We start from the raw sequence: 19,733 nt of genomic DNA, 5'->3' as shown, positions 1-19,733 counted from the left end.
GGGATAAAATAAGTCCTACGGGTTATTATAATATGTCCTAAGTGTTGGAAACCAATAAAGTATGAGTTAAAATATTTTAATAAGGTTTTAAATTCAAATTTAAAGTCTTAACGACTATATTTTGAATTAGGAGGGAAAACTACTATCTGATTGTTTTAGCCTTTGTTATGGATTCCAAGAAATCGAATATGGTTGAGGAAGTTTCTATACATCCTATATAGCTTGGTAAAGGCATAAGACCATCAAATTGAAGGCATTGTATGAATTCCATCAGCATTGTATGGATTTGGCAGTTGGAATGTAGTAAAACTCTAATTTTGAGTATTTTGCATTGTTACTTTTGATTAGATTGGTTTCTTATTTATGTATTTATGTTTTGAACATATTGGGATGATATGTAAACTATTTCTAGTGCATTAAGACAAATAGGTTTTCATTTTACCAAAAGTGTTAATTGCAAGCAACTTTTGCAAGTTTTGAGGATTTAGAGAGCATTTCTTCATTCCATATATTTAGCAATCTGATTTCCATGGAATGAACCTGTATTTTATTTTAAAAAATCATTCTAACAACTATTAGGCAGGAATTTACATGAATGAAGGCTTCTAATGGGTTTGTGGTGGTTGTAGGTGGATGAAATGCATGCCTGGAGTGTAGAAGCCAAAGATATATATATTGGAGAGGGGTATTTTATGGTGGATATCATCTACATATACCTTGGACATGGTAAATCTACCTTCAGTTGGCTAATATTGTCTTGGGATGTCACACATTGAGAAAGCCGTAGATTTGAGGGTTTGTAAGAGGCCAAAGTGGGGGTTTCTTATTTGTAGAGGTTGGCAAGTCAAATTGATTTGATTTTCCTTTGATTGGAGTTATTTTGGAGGAATTTTGAAAGCCTTATTCTTTGGAAGTATGGGTAGCATATACTTGCTCTGTAAAATCACCATATTTTATGCCTAAAAAGGGTGCTAGGTTTGGGGATATGGTTGTTTGTACAAAACAACCTATACTAAGTTTGAAATGTGTTGAAGAAGGAAAAAATAAGTATCTAAAAATCTTTTTTTTCTGAGTAGTTCTTTGGAAAATTTTGGAGAAAACTTGAAATCTTTCTCGCTAGAAACCTAGTTGGGGGCAATTAGGCATAATAGGCAATTTTGAAGGATTTGAGTGCTAGGATTGGGTTGGGGGTCTAAAACCACTTGAAAAATCTTTAATCCATCTTAGATAAATGTAATACATCCACCATAACCATTGGGAGAGTGTCGGAGTTGTTTGTGGGCTTGGGGAACATAACCTTTCCCTGTCACATTTTCAACTTTGTAAACTTGGTTAGGCCATATCGCACTTGTATATTGCATCAAAACCTCAACTAGAACTACCTTTTCCTCTAGATATCTAGGAAATATTTTGGGAAACCCATCATAGGCCCCTATTCATAAATAGGAGATGCTCAAAAAATTGGATGAACGAGCGTCCAAACTGGCTTATAGCCAAAATTACCTGAGGTGAGAATGTCTTCTCAGGGTATCCTTGTAATTCTCTACATAATCTCATTGTAAAAGAGTCATTGGCAATAACATACTCCTCATGGCTCCCTTGCAGTTGTTGATGTAGATAAAAGGCATAGATGTTGATGTGCTCATCATAATTTGAGATACTCAGGAGACTAGGTCACATATGATGTGTTGCTAAAGTATAGATTAAATAGCAAGATATGTAAAATTTAATGAATCCCTTGGAATAATTCAACCATGAAGCAAGCTCATCAAAAATGATATATGCCCAGTCGATCTTGATGTCTTCAATATAGATTGTTTGTACTAGAAAGAAGTGATGCTCAATGAATTCCAAAATCTCATCCTTTCCCTTCAATCTAAAGAAAAGTGTGATGATATCCACAATCACTCACTTTAGGTTTGTGCCAAATAAAATTTTCAACATTTTTCTCTTCTTTGAGTGGGCATTCTAAAACTAGGTCCTTTGCATGTCCTACCATCTAAGGATCTTCTTTTCATTAAACATGGATGCAGAGGAGACAAAATCAATGTCCCAATATTGTTCTTGCATAGGGATGCCTAATTCAAACTGCATTAATGCTTTGTTAATTAACAAGAGGATGGACTAATCTGGAAACAAAATTTTCTTTATTTCTAGATTATATCTCTCAATACACTCCTTTACTAACTTAGGCACATGAACAACCATTGGAAAGTCAACTATCTCTACCATTCTAATCTCTTTGAGTTTCAGAGTTATTGGGTGAATGGGCTATGAATTTAGCCTCCTATGTAGATCATGCAAGTCATACAATTTAAATGATGTGGCTATATAATATTTTAACTCACTTTCCAAGCCAATCAATCTTTTTTAACCAACAAATCTGATTTCCATTCGCTATGATTACACAAGGATGTAATTCTTGATAAATAGCCATTAAAATAAACTTGTAGAAACAAATTTCTTGCAAATCTAATGAAATATCTTAAAGGAATTAGAACATTGGTACCACACAAATAAAATTAAGTTTAGCCAATGATTATAATGGTCGAATTTACATTTAATTCCTTAAGCAATAGCTATTTAAACTTTTTGTTTATTTGCACTAAAACTATTAAGTACCCCAAAACACTCTTACTTTACTTAAATTAAAGTGATATAATTGAAGGTAATTGAAAATCATAAATACTTAGCTTTGTGCGAAGTACTACATTTTATTCCAAATTTTAGAATAAAGATATCTTTATAATACTAGCACATGCAGGAGAGAAAGAAGCACCTAGCTTTTCCACAATATTATTTTCCTTTTAATTAGAGATGCCACATGGGAAGTAATCTTTTTACTATCTTGCACACTCTGCTCTTCCATTTTCTACTAAAGTCTTCAACACTATGTTTCCTTCCTAATAGATTCGCATGTTTGGCACTTACGTTTCTAGAAGTATCTTTTGGGCACCTTGGAAGGATATTCAAATTTTGGGTAGCTTGACCTTGAATTCTCAAAACCTTTAGAAAAGATGCCCATTTTGTTACCTTTGGGCAAAAAAATCTGTTCTTGGTAGCATTTTATGGACTAAGGCAAAGCCAACAACATTCGACCTTTAATCTCAACCTGATGGCCTTGAAATCACATCTCAAGCATGCCTTACTTACTATAAGCCATCTAGTGGTTCTTTCAACACTTATGCTCACTTTATTTGATTATTTGAACTAAGATTTTTCTCAGGATCATGAGGCTTCAAAAACAAAGTAACATGGTTGCATTCCCATGAATATGAAACAATGATCCATATACCCATGTTTCTAAGTAGTATTTGACCTTATTTCCATAGATCTAGATGAGAACCACCCTGACTTATTTCCATAGCTTCATAATTCTTCAAGTATTGGCCACTATGCATTCATAACTTTTCAAATCACTTTCCATGGCTTCAACCTTCAAATTCCTAGTTGGTGTAGTTCACTTGATGGAAAAATCAATTTATCGGCTTAGAATCTGTGACAAATGCAACATTAGGGAAAGAGAATAGAGAGAAAAATTGAGAACACTTCTCATTAGGAGGACACAAGAACACACCCCAACCATACCTAAATCACCTAATCCCCACACACACTAGAAAAATAGGAAACCCACATATAAAGATTAGGTAAATGCATTGCAAAGGGAGACCCAGGAGATGTATATGATAGAGTGCTTCAGGAAAGATGAGAAGTAAGTAGCATAAAATAGACTTAGACACCTCTTACTTACTTTAGCCAATGATCTCAAGCTGAAAAGGAGGAAGAAAAAATCTTGGCAACACAATAGAAGAATATGTGGCCAATGTTGCTATGGTCTTCTCCTTCTTCATCTTCTTAATTGATACTGGATGAGCTCAAGTTTCTTGTATAATAAGGTCCTTAGTTGGAGAAATCTCCTAAAATTTTCTCTTCTTTCAATAAATAGCCTATTCCAACAAAGATTTAGTTGAAAGGACATTCAGTGTTGATTCCAAGGGTGTAGAATCAAAAAGATTCCTTGCAACTAGAGGTGTTACTTTTCTTTGGCTGGAAATAGGAAAGGAAGTTTCCTTAGTAAAAAAGAGAGATATAGTGTCACCTTGTTGGGATGCATCCTTCTCTTGGCCATACAAAGGATTATTGTCATCATCAAGGTTGATGACTAGCATAAGGGAGGAGACCTTGGATTCTAGTTTCTCCTTCTCCTTATCTTTATTTTTCATTTCATTTCCAACATTCCTAGTATTTGGCAGAGATCCTCCTCTACAGATTGGAGTGATTTGAGCATTCTTTATAGAGGTTGGTCTCTCCTCCTCCACCAATAGATTATGCTAGTCCAGCTGATATCAATGTAGCACCAATAGTGGAAGTGGTAGTAGATGATTGGGTTGTTCCAGAAGCTACTCCACTAGTAGAACTTGTAGTTCTAGTTCTCTTTTTCCTTGCTTTATTTGACTCCACCCATTTGTTTGTCCTCTTTATGATACCACACATCAGTTTCTCTATTGTATCAATAATAAGGCCATTAGGTGGAGTTGACACTATAGTAGTGTTCCTAATTTTCTCATAGGTTTAGGGATGCATGTAAGAGCCATCATCTGCAAGATTTCTAACATCACCAGTTTTATTATACAACTTAATCTCATCTAGTGTCAACCTAGTCCAATACATTTCTCTAGTTTGGTACTCATCATAATATCTAGCCCAATAATCTTTAATATGCAGAACATGCCTATGAGCATACTCTAGCTTCAAATGATCTTTTGTGAAATTAGAAGTGTCATATTGGGGTCCTATCATCTCATAATCAATTATTTTAACCTTTTTCTCAAAAGCTTTGACTAAATTCTAGGCATCACATCTTAAGGCACAAGAATAAGGTCCTACCACTATTGGAAAAGGACTTAGGACTATCTTCTTCACATTCAAACATAAAGTATTCACCTCTAGTATTTGTATACACAATTTAACATAAATCACCTTATCCTTGGGATATCTAGGGAGTCTCTTTGGGAAGCCATTGAATGCACCAATCCTTAGGTTGGAGAAAGATGGAAATTAGATGTAACAACATCCAAACTGGTTGACTGGTGATATGGCTTCTAGTGAAAACCTCCACTCAGGGCATCCTTGGAGTTCTCGGCACAACCTCATTATGAATGCATCATTTGCTGTTACATACTCTTCAAAAATTATTTGCAATTATAGGAGGTGATAGAATTCATACACCTTGGTTTTTTCATTAAATTCCTTGATACTGGGAAGGATGGGCTAGAGATGATGTGTAGCTAAGGTGTATATCAAATATGATGACATAAATAACTGTCTACATGCTTTTGCAAAATTTATCCTAGAGGCAAGCTCCTCACATATTACCTGAGCCCAGGACAAGGTAGAAGTGATGCTTGATAAAATCTAGTATCTCCTTCTTTCCTTTTAATCTTAGTAGCAGTACCAAGATATCCACAATTTTAGTCTTTAGATTGGTTCCAAAAAGCTTCCTTGGAATCTTACTCTTTTTGCCACAAGGGGTCTGAGACCATGTTCTATGCATGTCTTCTCTCCTCAAAGTCTTCTTCTCATTAAACATTGATGAAAATGAAGAGAAATCAATATCACAATACTCTTCCTTCACTAGGATCCTGAAGGTAGACTACATCAATTCCTTATTCATAGAAAGCAGGATAGAATGGTTAGGAAATAATTTTTTTTTGTCTCTAGATTGTATCTCTTGATACATTATTTTACAAATTCTAGTGTTTGTATAATCATGGGGAACCATACATCTTCAACTAATCCACTTTCTTTCAATTTCTATGTAATTGGATGGATGGGCTAAGTATTAAGTCTTCTGTGAAGATCACCTAGGTCATAAAACTTGAAGGATGTACTAGAAAGGTACTTTGCATCACTCTCTAACCCAATTATATGATCATATCCACTTCTTTTATTTCCAATAGCTTGTAATTTTACAAAAGGAAGACAAATTATTTTGACAAATTAGTCATTATGACATGAAGAACTTCTTTTGGTAGAAATCTAATCGTATAGACTTGGAAATTTGAATGTTGGCACCACATGTATGAAATAACTCACTACTAATGGTCATAACAATCAAATTTCTAATAAATTGGGTAGATTAATGGATCTTTGAATCATTTTAATTTTAACTATATGATGAATCTCTCCATAACTAAATATTATTAATAACTTTATAGCTCGCATATGAAAATAACAACAAAATTGAATGGTAAATATCACCATTCACAAAGAAAATTCATAATACCATTATTTTTTAACTAGGGAAACCCTAGATAAGGGAAGACCCCAGTGGGGATGATACCCACTAGATGATCCAATAAAAAAAAGAATCTCGTTAAAGATATTGACCCTATTAGGAGTCTATAAGGAACATATAGTGTCTTGAGTCCTTTTTAGAGGACTAGGCCTTGTTAGAAGCCTCAACGCTATTAGGAGTTTCTTCAACCCTATTAGGATTTGGTAGAATAAATACAATGCATGCAAGAAGAGCCCACTACTCTAACATGCAATTATACAATAATGTTCTTCACAAGAATATATATATATATATGTGTGTGTGTGTGTGTGTGTGTGTGTGTGTGTGTGTGTGTGTGTACAATACTTTCTCACTACTTTAATTCACATTTTCTTTGATCATAAATCAGATCTTGCATCACATAAGGATCATATATCTTTCAAGATATCTATACAATAGTTCACATATCATACCACTTGCAGATTAACTTCACATTCCTATCACAAGACGAGATCTTTACTTATACCTCACAAATTAATAATTCTATGCTTAGTCATCCTTCATGTCTTCACATGCTTGACATAATATAAAATATATTATGGATTAATATTAAAAAAGTCATCTCATCATGACTTGGTAATTATTTTGTTGCTAAAATAATTCCTTAACCCGTACAATTCAATTTTCTACTATACTTTGTTCTAGTAGGTTAAATACTTGCACTATTATTTTGACTATAGCTTGCATTGTACTGACCATCTACATCTGTGCACTTAACCTTGTCATTATGATATTGTTATAAAGCTATCATCAACTTCACATAAGAAAACTCAAAGTTTGTCATCCATACACATCATATTGTTGGATTGTCTTGTTGGAAAGAATGCTTCTAAGAGGGGGAGATGAATTAGAAGAACTAGCCTTTTAACTGTTTCAAATCCTTAATAACATATTTTTGGAATAAACATGCATGCATATAAATATTAAGCAATCATAAGAAACAAATATGCATCACCACATAACACTTAAGGTTTGGTAACCCAAAAACCCTCCAGAAATAAGAAGGTAAAACTGGGGTGGGGATGATGACCACAAAATCACTGCAGTAATAATGTTTAACCACTTCTAATGGTCTGCCCTATCAAAGGATTTAGTCAAAATAGCTGCTAAGCTAACCTATCATCATAGGGTTTTCTCTCTAATACAATGGTTAAAGAGTATTAGGTATGATAAACCTGATGGATTACAATCCTTCAATTGCTGAATATAGGCACTTGATCTGCTCTCTCTGATCTTGATCCTCTATGATCTGATTCTCTTCTCTCTGATATTAGACTTCCTTATACACTTTTTTTCATGCTCTCTCTCTCTTCTCAATCTGATTTCATCTTCCTTATAAAGAAACTCGAAGACTTAGGGTTAGGTATGGATCTATGATCCATATTTAATCTTTGATTTTTGCTTATTCCTTGCACATCTCTTATTGGTTGCATGCCTTCTCCATTTTTCTTATTGGGTGCATGTAGATTGCATAGAGAATATAAATGATTTGATCTTATCACTTAAATCTTTCAATATTTGTCTTATGTCAGCTATGAAAATGGTTTACATCTGAGTTTGTGAAGTTTCAAACTCATATGCTGATTCTAAGTTACTCGGCACTTACTGTTTCCTGATGCTCGGGATCTACTATAACTCAACTTCTATATATGCTCCTATCTTGCTCAACATCCTTTAAGACTTGGCACCTGAATAATGCTCGGTACTTAGATCATGCTCGGCACCTATACTTACTCGGCACCTGATCTTCACTCGACACCTAAAGACTATTCAGCACCTGAAGATCATGCTCGACACTTGTTGAATTTCCTGACTTGGCACATGCTATGGCTCAGCATACACAGTGTACTCGGCTTCAATGTGAAAGGTGGTTAAGTGTGTTGACACTCAAGTGTCAAAACCATTTTTAGATTAACAATCTCCCCCTTTGACATGAGTGTCAAAAAAACTTAACTAAGCAATATTTATCTGATGTTATGAGTATGCTTTCTTATCTGTTTGATATGCATACAAAGTTTTATTAAAAATGTGTAACTTAATCAAAAATGTGACTCCCCCTAAGTTGATCATGCCAATTTCTTGTGTCATTATGCTTAATGTTCTTTTTAATATATCTTCAACATATTATCTCCCCCTTAGAGTATTATCTCCCCCTTTTTGATACTTATGTCAAAGGGTCCTAAATAGTAATGCCATGTTTGGCCAAAAATGTCTTGTTTACGTCAAGGAGTATTTGGAGAGTTGCATCCCAATTATTTAAGGCAATATCCAATGACTTTTGTTGGATGGAAAGCTCTATTGTGAGATCAACCAGTCCTTCATGTGTAGAAATGTTAGGATCCTTCTTCGGGACTATTTCTGCATACATTTGCTCCTTGTGCAATACTTCTAATGAGGAGTAATGGAGGCTTGAATTTGCATCAACTTTTCTTTGATGGTGGCCTCTTCTGCTGATAATGCAGCTAATTCCCTCTGAGTGTGTAATGTATGAGCAAATTTCTTTTCACTCTATGCAGGATCTGAGGGTAGTTGCATGCTGGAGAGTTTTAATTTACTCTCAAGGTTCAAAATTTTTTTATTTATTTCGTGTGTGAACCTGGAAAAATCACACAATTTACTGTAAAGGGAAAATATGTTCCCTAATACACTTTTTACATTTCCCAATTTCTTGGCTAGGTCAACTTGTCCCAAAATTATGTTATTAGCTATTTTTTGGTTGACTTTGCCTAAAAACTTCTTTTCTAACCATTCCAATAGTTTTGCATTAGTATCATGGTCTTCATTATTTACTTGGTCAACTATATCAGATAATTGCTCAAGTATTGGCCTGTTTGCATCTGGAGGTTGAAGACTAAAAGCATCCATGAATATATCTTTTATTCCATTTAGTGCCTACTTGTATTTGTAATCTTTTCTCATTTCCTCTTGTCTCCTCCTTTTATCCAATGCACTTTGTATTTCATTCATCTTCTCCTCATTGAGAGTGCTTGAATCATAATAGGGTATTTTGATTTCTTCATCAAGCTCAAGAATACCATAATGTATGGTCCTGGCTACCCTTGTAGAACTTGAACTTGGTGTACTAGCATATAAAATTATCTTTTTACTACTCTACTCATGACTGGGTTTTGTGGGAGTTGTTGTTTTTGGTAATTGAACCAAAAATTTTATTGTAGACTCCTCTTTATTTTGGGTTTCTTCCTTCTCCTCTTCTTCTTGCTTGTCTTCTTCTTGTTGTGTTACTGTTGCTAGAGGTGTATTCACTATCTGAGCTTTTGTCCTTGTGATTACCTCTTTTGTTGCACTTAGCTCTTGATGAGTTTGAGTGACTAATCTTGGTGGTGACGGAGGTGGTAGAAATGTAAGCCTAGTAGTTTGAATGATCTGAGGTGGTTGTTGCGATGGCACCTTGACCTTTTTGAGTTTTTCTACTGACTTTTGAAGATTATCCACACTAACCAATATGGGATTTCTACACAATTGTGCTTGTAGATTTGTTTGGTCAAGGATCTTAGTAAGATCTGCTACAGTTAATGGATTGATGTTTTGACATGTAGTATCAACAACATCCTTAATCTTTATGATTTCGGTAGGTATGGTAGGTGAGTGAGGAGAGCTAGGAGGTGAAAGATGTGTGCTTTGCACATTTTTCTGTTCATTAGTTCCTTTATCTTCATCTTTTCTTTCCTCCTCTCTTTCTTTCTTATTTTCCTCTTCTTCAACCTTTTTCTCTTTTCTCTTCTCTCCTCTTCCTCCTTTCTTCAGGTTTGGCAGCAGCTTCTTCTTTGTATATCTCTTCAAGAACATCTTCAAATGTTTTGTAAAAGTTTTTCCATACTCTTGTTGTTCTCTACACAACTTCTTCAATTTTGTTTTTCAGGATGGAGAATGCCCTATATTTGGGTGTAAACCTTTTGTTATGCCTTTTGACTGCTTGAGTTATCTGTTCTTTTGTCAAATCAGGCAATAAATTTTCTAGGGTTTATTCCGTCATCTCTTTCTCCATCATTAGATAGAAATGCCATTTGTCTTCTATAATTTTAGACAATTCCTTTGGAAATTTTCCATCTAGTTCAAGAGGTGTATACTTGAACTGTGCCATAAATGAATAGACTGATTCTTCTATGCTATTTTGTTCCTCTTTACTGAACTTATTGTAGTCAATCTTTTTCATTTCATTTATGTCTCCATTCCTAATATTCTTACATAATATATCAATTGAAGATTTAGGAGGACTTACCTCTTCAATCTGATCTTCTTCATCAGTATCAGGTTGGGACACATATCTTTTCCTTTTCTTTGGCTCTTCCTGTGCCTTTGTGTTTTCCTTCTTTGTGGCTTCCTCTTTAGCCTTCTGGGTAGAGGCCCTTGTTGTAGCTCTAGTTGTTGGCTTCTTTGACATTTTCACAACAGCTTTCTTTGGTGGGGGCTGAGAAGCAGGAGAGGTCTATTTTTTCCTTTTAATGACTCTACCTCTGATGGGTGCTTCCTTGGTTTTTGTTTCCTCGGCACTCTCATCTTTTTCTTCTCCTTGTCTTTGAGGCAGTTCAAGTGGCTCTTCTTTTGGCTCACCTTCTTCTTCTCCTTCACTAATCTCTTCTTCTTCACCTGATGCATTTGATTCTTCAACACCAAATTTCTTCTTTATATGTTTTACCAACTTGTCCTTTTTCTTTACTGCTGAGGCTATCTTGAGTTCTGTAACAACTCTTGATTTTACAGTGTCATATGTCCCAAATGCCTTGGCATATTTGTCCATTTCCTCTGCAAGTAAAGTTGTGATGGTTATAGAAGCTTGGTCAATATCAAGCTCATATCCTAATGGTCTAAGCCATCTTGTCCTTGGAAGGACCGCTTGAATGTAGGTGTAATCAATATCAACAAGAAAACATATGTCATTTATATGCTTTTCTACCAGTAAGACTGGTATCCTCATTCTGTTCTTCATTGTATTTTTGAAATCTTCAAAATAGATAAACATTTGATCATCAAAGCTATCTCCCATTTGTACAATGAAATCATTAATTTGATCAACAATGGTTTTATTTTGACTCTAGCTGACTTTGCCAAATGAAGGAAATTCCTTCATTACATAGAAGAACATACAAACCAACACTGAACCAAATTTGCACTGTGCTCCCTTGGATTTTCTAATAGCTCCAAGATTTTCATTAATCTGTTGCAACAAGAGCTTTGCAAGATCATAAGTGTGATCTTTCTTTACAAGTTTATGTGCCACATCTACTGATATGCAGGGTACACTATTTAACCTGCTGGATTGGTAAAACTTATGTGATATGATCCTTCCAACAAAATATAAAAGGGGATCAGTTATGGTGTCTATTTTCATGCCTCTATTGTTCCACTTTTCTATTGTGTTCTTCTCAATTGTTTCCTTCTTTTTGCTTCTCAAGGTTTTTGGCTGATCTAGGGTTGGAAAGCCAATAACCCTATGAACCATCTTCTTGGTAATCTTGACTTGCCCTTGTTCTAACCAGAATGATCCATCATGGATTTTGCTGAGTATAATGTGTATCTACTCTTTTTTTAATACTATTGGAAAGACTAGGACTTTGGTTAAACCCTTCTTTTCTATGATAGAAAACTCATCTTTCAGAATACCATTATCACAGAGTTTGTCATAAGCATTAAAGATTTTCAAATCTCCTATGGCCCTTATTTTACAATTATAGCATTTTCGCACATCCTAAACCATAACAACTTTTTCAGGGATGGCAGATAGGGCACCAGCGGGATAATTTTTGTATGCAACCTCTGGTATTGGTCTAAACTCAGGTTGCTTTACTTCATTGCTGACAAGTTGAATTTCATGACTCATTTTCTCTTGGGTCATTTTTGAGCTTGTCGCCATTTGTATTTGAACTAGGGTTTCAACAATTTAAAGCAAAACTTTTCAAACTGTAAAACTCGGCACTTGAAGGAAATACCTAGATAGATACTTTGATCACTTGGGTAGATGTTGAATTGCTACTAATCACTAGTTGAAAGCTTGAAAATTGCTCAAACGTGCTCAAAATAATCGCTCTTCATTTAAATGTTTCAAGAGTGAATCAAATTTTACTTTTAAATGATAGAAGAAACTTTTGCATTTAATGCATTTTGGTACCTACACCTGTCACTCATTTTTCAAATGTTTGTCAACTTGGCATCCATTTGGCAGCTATGCTTACTTGGCATCTACTAATTTTGCTTATTAACTTGGCATCCAAAGCAGTTTTACTCGGCATTCAAGGATGACTCAGCATCATTGTTTGAATTTTAGTCTTAGCATCTTATCTTATGCTTAATTCTTCTTTTCAGTGCTTCTTTGTCTTGGAACTGATGTATGATATATCTTTGTATATCAGTCCCATATATCTTCCTTATGCTTAGTTTGATGAAGTGTAATCACTTGACCCGTTAGGTGAAGCGATCCCTTTGCTTGATGTACTGCACTCATCTTTCTTCTTCCAAGTCTTATTCATTTGTCCTCTTATGACATCAATCTTTTCTTTTCCTTTGTTGGCTTCAGTATTTGGTGCTTTGGACCTTGTGGGATAGTTCTTGCTAGTATGACCATTTTTTAAGCAATTGAAACATGTAGTTTGGCTCAACCATCTTTTATAGTTTCCCTTGAAATGTGTTCTTATGCAATTCTGGGGTATATGTCCATATTCCTGACAATAGTGACAACTATACCTGGTGTTATAATCCCAATGGTAGTGGCTTTCATTCCCTTTTTCTAGTTGATTTGATGTCCACATGGGCTTTGATCTACATTCAAATGCCCTATGTCCATATTTCTTGCAATTATGACAATATCCATCAAATCTTTGAGTTCTTGGGGTTTTGGATTTATAGTCTTGTGGCATATGTCCTTGCGTTTTGCACTTGTGATAGTAACTCTTTCTTTTATTTGGCTGATTGATTCTTCTACTCCTGTAAATATTATCAGTATGTCCCTTTTTATTACAGTAATGGCAAGTGGGTTTAGAATCCTTACCTTTGTCACTTCTTTGCTCAACACTCTTTGATGATTCACCAACCTTAGTGTTGTTGTATCCAAGTCCTGACATATCATGAGTTGATCTTGGGAATTTCAGCAACTGTTCAAAATACTTTATGGCTTCGCTTGACTTGTTGAGATTTTCTGCTATCTCCTTTTCTCTATTTAGTTCATTCTTTAATTGTTCATTTTGTATCTTTAGAGTAGAGATCTCAATATCTTTCATATTAAGTTCATGATGAAGGTTCATCATTTGAGCAAGTGTATCCATCTACATGTTTGAAATCCTTGTTAATTCAGTACTCTTTTCTTCCAGTCTGTTTGCAAGATTTCTTTTGTCATCTTCCATCATGACTCTATCCTCAACTGCTCTTTTCTTTTGTTCAGTAATTTCACATAACATTATGGCCTATGATTCATGTTCCATCTTGAGAGATCTTATCTCATTTTCTTGAGCTTCATTTTTCTCCATCAGTTCTATTATTGCTGCATCAAATTCTTTAGTGTCTCCATTGGTAAACACTTGTGTGGTGTCAATCTCCTTGTAGTGTATGTCATTTTCAGCTATGGCTATCTCCTTTCTTCTTTTTAAAGATATTCTTAATTCTACTCTAGCTTCCTCTACCTTTTGTAGAGTGAGATGCACATCTATCACCTGGTTTTCAATGATCTTTCCAAGTTTGAAAACTCCCATCCTTAGATCTTTTCCTCCAAGTTGTTAGGCTTCTCTTTGAGAGAAACTATGTTCTAATACCGATTGTTGGATTGTCTTGTTGGAAAGAATGCTTCTGAGAGGGGGGGGGGGGGTGTGAATTAGAAGAACTAGCCTTTTAACTATTTCAAATCCTTAATAACATATTTTTGGAATAAACATGCATGCATATAAATATTAAGAAATCATAAGAAACAAATATGCATCACCACATAACACTTAAGGTTTGGTAACCCAGAAACCCTCCAAAAATAAGAAGGTAAAACTGGGGTGGGGATGATACCCACAAAATCACTATAGTAATAATGTTTAACCACTTCTGATGGTCTACCCTATTAAAGGCCTGCCCTGTCAAAGGCTTTACATTGTATCAATAGTGACCTGGTTAAAGGATTTACAAACACTTTACATGAAGTGTCACCCTGTCAAAGGATTTAGTCACCTAGTTAAAGGATCTATAAAATAGTTGCTAAGCTAACCTATCATCATAGGGTTTTCTCTCTAATACAATGGTTAAAGAGTATTAGGTATGATAAACCTGATGGATTACAATCCTTCGATTTCTAAATACAGGCACTTGATCTGCTCTCTCTGATCTTGATCCTCTATGATATGATTCTCTTCTCTCTGATATTAGACTTCCTTATACACTTTTTTTCATGCTCTCTCTCTCTTCTCAATATGATTTCATCTTCCTTATAAGGACACTCGAAGACTTAGGGTTAGGTATGGATCTACGATCCATATTTAATCTTTGATTTTTGCTTATTCCTTGCACATCTCTTATTGGTTGCATGCCTTCTCCATTTTTCTTATTGGGTGCATGTAGATTGCATAGAAAATATAAATGATTTGATCTTATCACTTAAATGTTTCAAGATTTTTCTTATGTCAGCTATGAAAATGGTTTACATCTGATTTTGTGAATTTTCAAACTCATATGCTGATTTTGAGTTACTCGGCACTTACTGCTTCCTAATGCTCGGCATCTACTATAACTTGGCTTTTGTATATGCTCCTATCTTGCACAAAATCCTTTAAGACTCAGCACCTGAATAATGCTTGGTACTTAGATCATGCTTGACACCTATACTTACTCAGCACCTAATCTTCACTCAGCACCTAAAGACTGTTTGGCACCTAAAGATCATGCTTGACACTTGTTGAATTTCCTAACTTGGCACATGATGTGGCTCGGCATACACAGTGTACTTAGCTTCAATGTGAAAGGTGGTTAAGTGTGTTGACACTCAAGTGTCAAAACCATTTTTAGACTAACACATATCTGTCTCTATACTACTTCAAACTATCTAACACTTAGACATCTTTCTATCTGTAAATGCATAAATGAATTGTTGAATACATGTTTCCATAAATGACAACTCACTAGACATCTAACTAGCCATATTTCCAACAATATCCCCCTTTGGAATTGATGGAAACATTTGGTAAAATTGGTTGATTCCCAAAATCATGTCATACAAAGAAAAACAAATAAAAGTAACTATACAAAAATTTCCTTCAAAACATAACAATTTTATTCATGTTTTGATGGATCATTACATTCCTTTTCACTCCTTCCATTGATATATAAGTATACTCCCCCTTACATATACCATTCCTTACATTACATACAATTTTCATTACATATATTACTCCCCCTTTGACATCAATCGAAAAGGTATCAAAAACTATATACAAGAGTTGGGTGGCCTGCTATTGATCAACTAGATATCCTGAAAAGAAAAATCTGCATATACAAGTTTTATTCTTTCTACTTCCTTATTCTAGTTCTCCTTAACTATATCAAATATATTGATTAGTGTACATAGTGCATAGGATTCCACTTCTACTGTGCTCAAATCGATATAGGTAAACTTATCATAGGAAGTCTTTGCTGCAAGGCATTCCTCTAGTTGCCTCTACAAAGTGTTGATCTTAGGTGACAAGATTTATCTAAGAGTAGAGAACCTCTTTAGCACCTTTTCCTTATCATACTCCAAACCTTTGATTTTATTATGGATCTTCTCCACTTCTATTCCAAATTCTTCAATGATGCCCTCAAGGAGCTATAACTTTTTAGTGAGTGTATGAAGTTCACTCATCTGATCCTTTACTTGATTCTCAAAATATGTTAGGTACTTGTATTGTAGTGTGCACTGTCCATACAACTTCTTTCCCTCATCAATATGTTTCCTCAAATTCTTGATGCATATATCAAGTTCCTTTAAATCATTCCTTACATTCATACACACTGTGTCAAAAAGTGTTGCATCATGCTTGGATTGTGCTTGTGCTGAAGCTACTTTAGATAAAGTTGTGAACTCTTCATCAAAAGACTTCACTAATTCTTTGGCCTTCATTTGTAAGTTTGGATTAGCTATAGTTGTAGTAACTATCTTCTACATCATGTACAAAACTTATGATAACATCTTCTCCAAAGACTTAATAGATTTTTTCTTTTTAAACAACTTGCTCAATGAGCTCATTAACCCTTTCTATTCATCATCATCATCAGATGTTATTGCTATTTCTATTGCTACTACTAGAGTGAATGTAATAGCTTTCATTTTTGCAATCTTCTTCTCCTCCTCAGCTTTCTTCATTTCTTCTTCTAGTCTCTTTACTTCTTTCTTCCTTTCCTCTTCCTCTTCTTCCTTCTTTCTTTCCTCTTGCTACTTTTTCTTTCATTCTTGTTCTTGTTTCTTATTCTTTTCCTCTTCTAAATTTTCTAATTCCTTTTTCTTTTCTTTTTGCCCCATCTTTCCTCCTCTCCTCTATCAATTTCTTTGTTGCTTCTTCTTCTTCATCATCATTAGAGCTTGAATATGTGGTGATACTACCAGCAATGTTTGTTCTATAATTTGCAAATGGATCTTCCTTTGTAACTATAGTTATGTGTGTACTATCCACTTCCATGGATTCAACACCCATAACTATGTGAGGTGATGATGGTGCATGCTATGCCTCTTCAACTTCTTCCTCATCACTAGAAGGTGTAATTTCTTGCACATATACTAGGTTCATAGGTTTATACTACACATTCACCTTTCTTAATGGAGGTACTAAGGTCATATACTTAACTATGGCCTCCTCTGTCTCCTTCCTCACATCCTCATAATTTACTCCCATCAGAGGAATTGTTCTTCTTGTGTTTCTCAACAAGGGCTCAGTATGCTTCAAAATTATTTCCATGTCCTCCTTAGAGTTGACACAACTCATTAATCATTGTTTCTCTCAACTTAGTGTCCTCTTTTGTCACTCTTTTCTTTTTTTTCAATAACCTATTATATAGGTCTTCTGGGATCTTATTCTGGATACTATCAAACCTTTTGTTCCTTATGATCATGTTTCTCACTATACCATCCTCTAGATGCCTTCTATCCATGTTACTCTATAGGCTAAAATACTTATTTAACTATAAAAAATTATAATCATTTATTATTTACATGTTAAGGTTTTCTACCTTAGGTTTCCATGTCATCTTTCTTGTTGGTATTCTTCCTTCTTTTGCTACCTGCTCCACTAGTCTGTCCTCAGACTCATCTTTAGATTCCTTTAAATCACTAACTTGTAGAGTCTTTCTCCTTTTGTTGGGTCCACTAGAGGTTTTCTTGACCCTTTTCTTGGTGGATGGCATAGTCTCTTCCTTTACCTTCACCAATCTTTCTGAGTTCCTCTATGCAATAGGCATTTTGACCTTTGGTTTCCTTTTAGGTGCCTGAACTATTACTTGTTGCACTTGTGGAACTCTTGCATATGGTACCTATGCACTTGGTTCATTAATAGTTACACCTATGGAAGGTGCTACAACAACAATAGGTTTTGTTTCTATCACCTTAGATTTCCCACTTGCCCTCATTTCTAGTGGAATTCCCTTGACTTCATTGAATTCCTCTCAAGTCATGCCTAACTCTATAAGGATAGAATCTATCACTTTCTCTACTTTCTTCTTTCTTTCCTTGATTTGAAGTTCAACATGAACTTCCCTCACTTTCTCTTCATAATTACCCTATCTAGGGCACTTAGTGTCCCTTTCTAACTAGAGTATGATCTGTACATACCTTTCTATGAGTTTTGTACTCATCTCATATCCCATAGGTTGAATGAACTTCACCCTAGTTCTACTCCATCCATGCATGTGTTATCAGTCTCCACCATGAACCATAAATCATATTTTTACTTCTCTATAGTGGAAGGAGGTATTATGTAACTCTATTTCATCTCAGTCTCAAAATTCTTCATCATTCTATCTATGTCACTATCTTTGACATTTTCTAGGCTTGACCTGTAGCACTAAGTTACCAACTTCATTATGAACTCTTTACTTTCCCAAACAATCATCCTTGGGAATTTCTTTCTTGCATAGAAAAAATAATGTGTCAATAAGGACTCAAATCTGAAGACTGCATTCTTGGTCTTCTTTAGTTTAACAATGTTATCCAATAACTATACTATTATGATCTCACATAAGTTCACTTTCCTCCTCTTAACTACGATTACATAGGCTACATGTAAAAATCTTATTGGTACTAAGTTAACCCTTGAACCATCGTTAAACTTGTACCCTAAAATATTTCTCAATACCTTGACTACTTTATCTTGAATTGTGTCCATCTTCATATCTCTTACATCAAATCTAGTAAATAGTTTTTTCTGAACCATCTTCCTTACATTTCTTTCATTTACAAGATTGCAATCCTCATTACTTATAACTATGACCTTGTGAATTAGGTTATTTTCAATCATGACATTACATTACCATTCAAAACATTTCATTTTGGACCCTACTCAGAATGATTCTAGTCCAATCATGATTATCAAACTTAGTATAGAACATATACTTCACTAGGTTTAGCTCATTTAGGTCTACGTACTTAGATTTCAAAGTTAGGTAATTATTACACATGACTTCTAAGTCCTTTTGTATATCATCATCTCTAATACTTTCAATTTTGTAGTAGATATAACTCCTAACATCTTCTACATGAAGCATGTTCTGGAGAATTTGTGAAAATGCACCTAATGGGTCATCCACAAGAGGAAAAAATGCATGTTTCTTGAACATATACCTTGGCCTTTCACTAAAATCATATACTATTTAACTAGCCATTGAATCTCTAACTCTATACACTAAAAACTTAATTTGAGCTCTGTAAAATACCTTCAAAGTCACTTTTAGGGTTTTTGCAACTTTACACTTCAAGAACTACTTTTTACACTTCAATTCTCTCTTCAATTCTCTCTAGAAACTTCGTATGATAAAATGGTACTCACAATATTGATTGTGATCTTTAAATCATATCAAATTAGACTTGACATTAAATGTGTATCTACCAAAAATTCAAAATTTGTCTCTATTTACAAATTCAAAGACTTGAAGGCTCACTGAGTAAAGAATTATTTATTTACAAGGTATAAGTAAAGATCTTATCTTGTGATAAGAATGTGAAGTTAATGTGCAAGTGATATGATATGTAAACTATTGTAAGAACATCTTTAAATATATATGACCCTTATGCAATGCAAGATCTGATGTATGATTAGAGAAAGTGTGAATTATAGCAATGAGAAAGTATTGTATGTATATCTATTCTTGTGGAGAACTTTATTGTATAATTGAATTTTAGGGCAATGGGCTCTTCTTGGATACATTGTATTTATTCTACCAACTCCTA

This window comes from Cupressus sempervirens, chromosome 9 (genome assembly GCF_028749045.1).
Source record: "Cupressus sempervirens isolate cs-2001-9-10 chromosome 9, ASM2874904v1, whole genome shotgun sequence".
Taxonomy (NCBI): Eukaryota; Viridiplantae; Streptophyta; class Pinopsida; order Cupressales; family Cupressaceae; genus Cupressus; species Cupressus sempervirens.
Note: the sequence above shows the minus strand (reverse complement) of the source record.